The sequence below is a fragment of the Cryptomeria japonica genome, chromosome 7 (assembly GCF_030272615.1).
Source record: "Cryptomeria japonica chromosome 7, Sugi_1.0, whole genome shotgun sequence".
NCBI lineage: Eukaryota > Viridiplantae > Streptophyta > Pinopsida > Cupressales > Cupressaceae > Cryptomeria > Cryptomeria japonica.
In genome coordinates this window covers 154,635,375-154,646,236 of record NC_081411.1, presented here as the reverse complement: position 1 = coordinate 154,646,236, position 10,862 = coordinate 154,635,375, and positions in this window count along the sequence as shown.

The window sequence follows — 10,862 nt, the reverse complement described above, 5'->3', positions numbered from 1 at the left end:
ATATTATTTTGTTCATATGCATTAAGTGGTTGAAAGATCAGTTTAATAAAGTAAAAAATTTGTAAAACACTGATTCACCTCCCTCTCTTAGTGTTCCTTGATTCCAAAAATTGGTATAAGAGTCTGATCCGTCAGAAGAAGTCTAACAGCTTGAGGAAAATTCGAGAAGGTGGTTCAATGGATTCCAATGGTCTACAACATCAACTTCTAGTTGCACTAGATGATCTTGATCAGTCCAATAATAAAAGTTTGAGAATTGCAAGCGAATCTTAAGGATGCCAAGAATTTCATTCAGCCATTGAAAGAGAAACCGAACAAGTCTAGGGAAAAGAGAAAGGAACTTTGTGTTCAGCTAAAGCAGAAAGAAAGCAAAATCATGGAAGATGGTCACCTGAGTCAAGCCTTGAAGGAGAAGATAAAAGAATGTGAGAAGCTTGGTAAAGATAACGCAGTCTTGAAATATGAGATGCAATTTATAGTGATGGGGTTGACCAAGCAAATTGAGGGAAGAAAGAAGAATGAAGAGAATCTCAATCAATCCCTGAAAGATAGATTTGATGAATGCTGCAAACTTGACTATGAGATTGGTCAATTGAACCTTGAACTGCAAGAATCCAAACAAAATGAGGAAGATCTTGAAAGGCAAATTGTCAATCTTAGGGATGAAATTGTGACTGCAAATGAGTACAAGGAAAAGTTCAAGATTAGCTCATCTAAAGTTGATGCATTACTCAAAATCCAAAAGAGGGTAGACAACAAGCAAGGTCCTGGATTTGAGAAAGGTGAAAGCTCCAAATTTGGTCAAAGCAATCCCAAGTTAGCAAATCAAAAGAACAACCTAATGCTAAAAAGTATCCATCTTTCAATGGTAATTTATTTGTTTACAATAAATTTGGTCATAAAGCTACTCAATGGAGAAGTAGATTGAATCACAATGGTCTATATTTCTCTAGTCAATGTTTTAAATGTAATAAGTATGGAGATAAATCAAGTGAATGCAAAAGTATGATGAATAACTCTTTCAATAGAAGGAATGTTATATGTTATAAATGCAATAGGTTTGGATAAATTACTAATCAGTGCAAATCAAGAGGAAATCAAGGGAATTATAGGTATGGACAAAGAAATGTTGTGTGCTACAATTGCAACAAATCTGGTCACATTGCCAGATTCTACAGAAGCAAGAATGTGAATAGGAATGGTTTGGTACACAATAACATGAATGTGAAGACAGATGATAAAGGAAAAGAGAAAGTGGATGAGATAAGGAATCAAATGAAGAAGATATGGGTAAATAAGAGTGATCCAGATGCAAGGAATAGGTCCACACTTGAATCTGGTGCTAGAAATTCCTCCAAGAATTAATTTAAGGCCTATGGCCTAGGGGGAGTTTCCAAGAAAATCTTGTTTCCCCCACTAGTGGTTGGTGCCTGAATCTGACAAGTTGATAGAAGTTTCATTAGGGCATTGCAGATGAATTGAAAGGATTTCCAAAAGAAATTTTATAATATTGAAGATCCGTTAATGAATTTTTGTGAAGCAGTTTGAGAAGACCGGATTTGTAAAAGGTTTAGGGAAAATGCATTTATTGCACCAAAAAGTTAGATATGCAAATAATAAAAGGTAACACGACCTTGTCATTTATCACCTTTCATTCAAAGAGGAAGAGGTTTAGAGCACTTTGCAAACAAATTTCCTATAGATCGAAGTTGCAAGAAGATTTTCATGCACAACCTTAATCCGACGAGAAAGGTATTTATCTCTGAAACTTTTCAAGTTGAAATTTCTAAAAATGGACACTTCGTTGGTCGTGGATATTACTTAGAGATCTCACCCCAAATTCAAGAAGCACCCATTTTAATATATTAAGGTAGACCCCTTAGGTTCATTTTCCTCTATCTCATATAGTGTTTTGCATGTTGAAGACTTTAGGGCATACATTCATGCAAATCTTGAGGAGCTAGGAGGCTCACAACTGCTAAATTTGTATTCCAATCAATTATTAGGAGATAATTTAAGACTTAAGCTAGAATTTAAGGTGTTGGAAGAGAAGAAATTTGCCCAGATTGTCAAGTTTCCTATATTTGAAGAAAATGAATGAGTCAAGTATGTTCTAAGTCGAATACATGATGAATCTATGTGGTTGAGCAATTCGTTCAAGATCACCAAGAATTCCATCAGGGCCATAATTAGTTTGTGCTCATTCGGTGATTTTCCCATGCTAAAGTTTGTGAAGAACCAGCTCGTCACTAATACAATCGGTTCAAAATTTGACAAAAAAGAAATGACAATCAATTATATACTTGGGTATGATGTAAAATTTGCTTCCATGGTAATTGGTTACAAGATCTATCACTCCAGTGGAGAAAACTCTATATTTGATACTGCAATTTATGCAGCCCATGAGATGGTCAAGGAAATTAAACAATATGACTTATGCGAGTTGCTATGGAGTGAGATAATGGAGAATCTGGTCAAGATAAAGTAGGACAAGAAGAACACATTCAAGTATGGTAATATGATCTTGTGCTTTTTCTTTTTCTTCATGAATGAGGTTCCGGGAACCGGGAATGTCCAATGGGCATATGACAGACTAGTATTTGTTCAAATCAAAGAACTTTTATATAGCATTGGTGACAACAAGGCCCGAAGAACTACTCTTTGGGGATATTTCAAGAATTTTTAGAGTGTAATGTAGGATAGGGAAAGGATCCCTAAATCAATTGTTGAAAAGTATAAGGAATCAATATGCTTCATGGTTGATAGTGATCAGTGATTGATGGAAACAGTAGAACCTAAGACAGTTTTGATCATGCCCATGGGGTATGAGGTAGATGAGTAGATACTTGAGTTGTATGCTCAACATCTCTTCACCAAGCCTATAGGAACCTCAGAGGAGAGACTCAAGACATTAGCAGAGAAGGACTTGAAATTGCACTCTTACTTTAACAAGCCTGAGATAGTCTGGAAGGTTAGAAAGGAAGTTGAGGAGTATGTAGAGAGAATAGGAATTTCAAAAGAAGTAGTCCAGGAGGCAAGGAAGAGAACCCTGTAAGCTGTAGAGGAGAGGCCAGCCGATTCAAAAACCTTCACCCCCAAGTTGAGGCAAACTAGAAGCTCTACACCCTCCTCTGGTTCTCATAAGCCAGCCAGCTCAAAGAAATCTCAAGCCAAATCATCTGAAAAAGGTGAAAAGAGAAAGAATGGTAAAAGCTCAAAAGTGTATGTAACGGTTGAAGATGATTTCTCATGATAGGAGTCTATTAGACACTTGTGTAAAAAGTATTCAAAATGCCTTATCTGAAAGAGGCAATGTCTACAAATCTTGTTTACTATCTTCCAAATTTGTGGAAGACATTAAGAATCAGATTAAGGAGGATGAGAAGCAGTTAGAAGATATTTCTCAGTCCTTTGATCCCTTGACTACTTCTATGGCCAATCAAGAAGGTCAAGTTGTATCATTACTTGACAAGATTAAGAGCTTAACGCATGATAAGGACAAAATTATTGGTAGAGTTGGTGAGCTTCAGAGCCTAATTACTCTCAAGATGGATACAATGCTTAGTGCCTTGAAGGAAGCTCAAGATGCCATAGCCACAAATGATCTCGCAGATCTTCAATCGGTAGAGATGCAATCATTTCTATTCAACAGTCTCATTTAAGTCTTGGAGTGTCTCAAGAAAGGTTGGGACAGTCATTTGAACTCATTGAAAAATATTTTTGCAGACATATTCAAGTTTATGTAAGATAGGAATGTATATGTATGCTGCTGTATATAGCCTTTTTGTGTGAAATATTGGCATGTGGATCTCTACCTAGGGCAATGAAAAATATTATAATCATCTCATGGGGAGTTTTAGGAGTTTTGGAGCTTTGGGTTTTTAAGTTTTGTAGTGTGTGTTCATATTTGGTACTGACTCCGACATAGTCATTTTTCACTGTGTTGCCATCAATGCCAAAGGGGGAGATTGTTGGAAAGAGACATTGCATAGGTCTTCAGGTGTTGTCATTGATGGAAACCCAAGTCAGTGTACCCATCTGCAGTGAATGATTTTCTCATACTGAAAGACAGATTGAAGATTGATTTAAGTCCGACAAGCTTAGATCAAAGCATCTGACAATGTTTGGTATTTTGGTTGGTAGTTTGTTTCGGGTTAATATTTTGTGTTGTGGATCTCAGGGAAGATTGATAGATGTTTGGGATACCTTATTCCAAGATTTTAGCCTCTGGTGATGATTGGTGTGCAAGTTAGAAGGTTTGATGTGTTGAGTTTTGTTTGACAGTGCAATACAGCCAACCGACATGATAAATCCTTATGCGGATTAAGTGGAGCAAATTTTGGCGATTGTTTCTGTGATCAAGGATATTTAGCCAACATGTGTGGTAGCATGTGTTTGATTTTTTTGGTTCACATTGGCATTTGAGTTCAGTTTTGCCGATAGTTTGTATACGTTTGAATAAAGTGAAATGTTCTTGAGCCAACATGTAGCTAATATGATTTCTTATTGTGGATATATAAGAGTGATTGTTTTGATCATTTTTGATGTGTGAAAGGTGTTAGTGATCGATTGTGCATAGTTTCACATGCAAAACTTTGAGATTGATGCTCTGGATTATAAAAGAATAGTGTAATAGAGCAATGAGAGATGAGGTGTATGAATTTCTTGTATTGTGCTTAACCATAACTATACTTTGGCATTTGTAGGTGTTGTTCACCAGTTCAAATAATCTATAATCCTTTGTATTCGATTTGTAGGTAGTGAACCTTCATATATTGAGTAGTGATCTCTAGGCAGTATGCCTGAATGCATGTGCATTCCCTAATTGTAATATTTCTATACTTATGTAGAGTATACTTATATTGCGGGTTCATTGCCACCGTGGTTTTTACCTTAACCGGGTTTTCACATATAAAAATATTGGTATTATGGTTTTGTGGTTGTTTTCTTTATGTTCTTGCATCTTTCTTTTGTTCATATGAATTAAGTGGCTGAAAGATTAGTTTAGTAAAGTTTAAAATTGCAAAACACTGATTCACCCCCCTCTCAGTGTTCCTTGATTCCAACAAAGTTCCCCTACAGATATTAGATGATATAATGAAGAAATATTGTGGCCCAATTATGTGAAGAATGGGATCTAAGATTGGCCTATTATAGAGCCTCATCCTAATGGCCTAGATTCCTTGTATGTGATAACCGACCTATACTAAAAGCTAGCTGGAAGTGGATAGAGGAGTACAAGGTGGAGCTTCAGAAAAAAGGACAAAAGATTACTTCCTGAAAGAGAAAGAGAAAAAAAGAAGATGATGGATATGATGACTCCTTAATATATAAAAGGAATATTGACATTTTCGAGGTTGTAGATTTAGAATCAATGACATAATAACTTGAAGTTTATATGGCAGGAGTTGGGGTAGTAATGACATATTTAGATCATAAGATGGCCAAGAGAAAACTCACAGAACCTCAAGATAAGGTGAGTGGGAATATGGAATATTTCACCTCAAAACCATTCAAGGGTTTGTAGGAAGGTGTACAACCAGCTCGGATGCTTAGGGCTATACCATAGTTACTTCTTAGCTAGTAGCACACTTGTTCACTTCACCACCATTAGTGAACAATGCCTTAAATGAAATAATGGGTGCAATGTCTTTACCAGAATAAGATCATGTTAGGATATAGATGTATCAAGAAGTGAGCCAAGTGGTATCAAAATTCATGGCTGCGATAAAATTAGAGGCTATGCTTTCAAAACTCGAAAAGGGAAAAGCTCTGCAAGCAACAGAATTAAGAGAAGAACCTGCTACCTAGAAAGAAACTACGAGTAAAGTTACAATGGCTGATTTTATGGATGTAGATCAAGTTGAGTTAGTATAGTCCGAAGGCAAAATATTTATGGAAGAAGAAGAAACAAAGACACCTATGGAGTTAGAAGTAAATACTCCACAACATCTAGAGCAAATAGGAGGTGGCAGACAAATTCATGGGGATGGAGAACACATTCTGGGTGCAGAGGTAGAACTAAATGATCAAAGAGCAACAAGAAAAGCCAAAAAAAATGAAGATGAAAATATGATAGCTGGATAGAAAGAGAATGCTCTACATGAAGTTGTGAAGAATGATGAAAATGTTGAAGTGGAAAATTTAGGTAAATATACGAAGATAATTGAAAAGGAGAAAATGAATGATAAGGAATGATTGGGCAGGAGATGTTAATGACCAGAAGAGTACTAGTGGTGGTGAATTTTTCTTGGGAAAAAGGTTTTCTTCATGGTTGAGTAAAAAGAAGAACTCAATTTCTCTATCTACTGCAGAGGCATAATATATTGTCGCTGCTAGCAATTGTACTCAGGTGGTATGGATGAAGAAAATGTTGAAGGATATCAGAGTTGCATATGATGAGCCTATTGCTATCTACTATGACAATTCAAGTGCAATTAACATTTCTAAGAATTCGGTGTTGCATTCTAAGACTAAGCATATATCAATCAAGTTTCACTTTTTGAGAGACAAAGTAAATGAGAAGGAAGTCATATTGGAGTATGTGCCTACAAAGGAACAGATTGTAGATATTTCACAGAGTCTTTACATGAGAATATCTTTGAGTATCTCAAAGGGAAGTTAGAGGTGATTGGCCCTCCTGATCAGAGCTAAGATGCATTGGTATGCATTAGTTCGGTGCATTTCATAATCATATATTGTGATCCAGATTGATGAGTGGAGGGTGCTACTTAGGGGGAGTAGTTAGTGAGTCAGTTTTGTGAGTTAGTTTTGTGTTTTTATTGCATATATGTTTCTTTGTCATTGATATTAAAGGGGGAGAGAGTCATGTGAAAAGCTATGTTGTGAGAGATTTATTTGAGAGAGTTATTGATTTCTTTGACATTGATTGTTTTTCACATCATATGTTACCATCAATGCCAAAGGGGGAGATTGTTGGATGTTTGAGGAGATTGTTGGAGTATGATGCAAATATGTTATTTAGAGATATCTGAGAGATGTGTTGTCATTGATGTCAACATATTTCTTTGTTTGTGATAGTGTTGCAGTGGAGGTCAGTAAGTGATTTTGTTCAATATGTTAATGATCAGAGTTTCCAGATTAAAGGGTTAGTAGATGATTGTGTTTATATGATTCAGTGCAATTTTCAGAGGTTTGCATGAAGATTTGAGTGAGTTATGGTTATTTGTGTTGTGACTAGTTTTATAATTGTTCAATGATGCCAGAGTGTCAGTATTTTGATTTGTATTGCTCCATATTATAACATCTTGATCTGTGGATTTGGAGGAATGTTTGGGATGTTGATGTGTATCTCCAATTTAGGTGGTTCATGGTTTAGAGCTTCACAAGTGATTTTTCCAAGTTGACAGTCATTGCAGTTAGTGTTCTCGAAGTTTGGTATAATGATGATGTGATTCTAGTAATTTGAGTTGTTTTAGATGTTGCGGTGGTAATTCATGATGCTTGTGGATGTTTCTAGATCATGTGCCTTTTGTGTTGGTGGTCGACATTGGTCGTTGTGCCTACAATTGATGATTTTCTTCAGTGTGTTAGTGTTCTTCATTGTTTTGGCTAACTAGATGCTTGTAGAGTGTTGCGAATGTTCAATGCATAATTCTTGGAGGTGTTTCACATTCAAGGCATGTGATATGGCTCCATGACATGTCTTAGCTGACATTGTTTGGTCTACATGTGATATTGTAGCGTGTGTGATTATATTTTGTAAAATAGGTGATGAGTGTTGAGCTAACCTTGTTGATCTTTTTCAAGGTTGATATCATGTATAAATAAATACATTAATATCTTTTGTAATTGAGTCTGGAGAGGTGACATGTATGGATGGGAATCAAATATATGAGTGAATAATGTATTAATTTTTTGGAGGCAGAGAAGAGTGAAGAAGAAGTTGTGCTTAACTGGAACTATAACTAGGCATTAGGAGATGTTATTCTTGAGTTCATGATCTTTAAGATGTGATCTGAATGTATTTGTAAGACAGTGAATCTTTCCTGGGTTGTAGCCCTTTCTTGTTTTTGAGCAGTGAGCTCTAGTCAATGTGCTTGAATGCATGTGCATTCCCTATTGTAATATTTCACATACTTCTAATAGAGTATCATCATATTGTGGGTAGGTTCCCACCATGGTTTTTCCCTTGATTGAGTTATCCACGTTGTTTAGTCCAACAATAGGAATAATAACTATAGTTAAAGTCTCAAGTTGAAGTTTGGACATTCACTCTGTGAAGTTACTATCTCCATAGGTGGAGTTCATTTGATTGTTAAACCAGGGACGTAATACTTGAGATGGGTCTGCACTATATATGCACTAAGTTCCTGTGATAGCTACCTTACATTACTGCAGCAACTAAAATCTTATGCGGGAAAAGTAAGCAAGAATTAAAACAACTAAATGGCTACAAGAAAACTCTGCATTAACATAAATCTCACTCAATAAATACTAACTAAGCCCAAAGCTGCCAAACAGGAATTACATTGTTTGCTTTGGCTGCAGGAATAGTCAATGGATCTATTTCCAGTGGTTGTAGGAACAAAGGCACACAAACACTCACGAAGTGGGCCCCCTTGGATGAGTGTATCTAGGCTTCCAAAATAACTCTAAGTGCTTAGAATAACATAACCTTATTCATTATTTCTCAAAAGTCAATACATTATTCAGAATGAAAGGAAACTCAAAACACTCTGCAACTTTATTTCTAAATCTTCTGCTATTTTCCCCTCTTCTTTTCTTCACTTTTCTTTCTAGCCTAGAAAAGAGATGGATACACTTATTTAAAAGAAAAAAAAAACTTCCTACAATTAAGATCACGTCAATGAGAAGAGGCGGATAACATTCATGAAGGAAAACAGTCAGAGTTAAGCCACTAGAAATGTGGATCTAAACCAAACCACAACCAAAAACATAGCGTGACGATATTACAAGATTGATGCTCACTAGAGTTGGACATAAATGAGTCTTGCACGCCTACTTCTCCTCTGTCGTTCCTTACACTCATTATCCTCTTCGCTAATTTGAACTTTTAGTCGCCTCCTTGAATATCTCAAACTACTATTGGCATGACAGGACAACCTTCTCCACGCCATCTCATTTATTCCTACAATTGAAAAGAGAGAACATACAAGCATATACATATCTATTTTAATTAATCAAAAAATCTATTAATTTCACACATGATATCGCCTATGACAATCTGTATGGCAACATGAATAAATCACATGGCTGCAAGAATAACTGGCAAAGACAAAACATGATTTAATGGGTTTAGTTAACATCTGAAATGCATATTATCAAACTTTAATACATCATTACCATCCCATCATATAAATCAAAACGTGACAAAACTTATGAGTTTTAGGAATAAACGGAGCTAATATCTCAACTCATCACACGTCAAAAATCTTGGTGTTATGTGTGTTCATGTTGTGTTGTTGATTCATGCTTTCATGTTTAATTATCAGATTTGAGATTAATTTTGAATTGTGTTAATTTTTGTGACAACTGATTCACTCACTCCCCCTCTTAGTTGTCTATCTGAATCAAAGCTATTTCATCAAATTTTAATCTACTTGGGACCTATTCTTACCCTATGATTTAATTGTTAAACCGACAAATTAATATGAAAATGTCTACTTTAAAATGAATTTCAAAGAGATACGAGGAAGGATATTATATTAGAATTTCTCTCACGTAAAAATCAGTTAATTAATGGAATTGTAGTGGTTTAGGAAAAAACTGTCAATAAAGGTGTCTAGGTAATTTTTTTCTTCCTTTAAACTAGTATTAACATGCATAAACCCACTTGAATCTAGTCAATCTATAATTATTCTAGCTATAATTTATGACTATTAAAAATATTTTCAATCTGTTTTTAATTAATATATATTCAATCTATTTTGCCTCTTGGATTTTCTCTTTGTTTCTTGTTGTCCTTGTTTCCTTCTGAGTGCCCTTGATCCATGTGTATCCTTCCCCCCCACCCATATCCTTTTTAGGTTGTCACTTGGTTTGCAACAAACATTTTTATCTCCTTAATCTCTATATTATCATCCCAATGATGGATCATAGAGTGATCTAAAAATTTTAACATGATAATTAACAATCTCATCCAAAAACAATTACAATATTCACTATGTTAATAAAAGGTTGTTTGACATCTTATTTGGAAACATAATCTTGACATTATTTTTCTTCAATAAACTAAGCTTTTAGTATAGTAAATGCTCGTTTCTCTATCATCTATGCTTTGTAAAGAAATACATTGAAGTGTTTTAGTGCTCTAAGTTTTGTTGTCCAAGTTTTTCATGGGATCATTACCAATCAAGTTGTTCTTATTGGATTTTATTCAAACATTCCTTATCAATGGAATCTTGTTCTTTCATTAGACACCTTAATTCTTCCACGTGATGTGTAGGCTCCTACTAATTTTTAGGGTTAGTCTCTTCTTTATTCTCATATTAGATTCTGTTGATCTACGGTACCTACTACTCCTTGGATAATGCATCTAATCTTATTTATAATTTACAGTAAACCAAGATGAAAATGTAGACACCTAAAAATGTCTCATTGATTCTACATTAATTATTCATCTATTTAATTAAGTAATTCTTTAATTGTTTGATTAAATTAACTATTTCTTCTAATCACCACATCCAATATTGCTAATTATTCAATTTCTATTCTCTAATTATTTAATCAGTTAACCATTTTTTAAATATTAGTTAAATATCAATTATTTAATTAATTGCGACATTTTCCTTAGTTAAATAATCTTTATTATTTAATTAATTCAATTTCCTATGATTAAATAATTTTATTTAAATTATTTAATTAATTAATTTAATTCT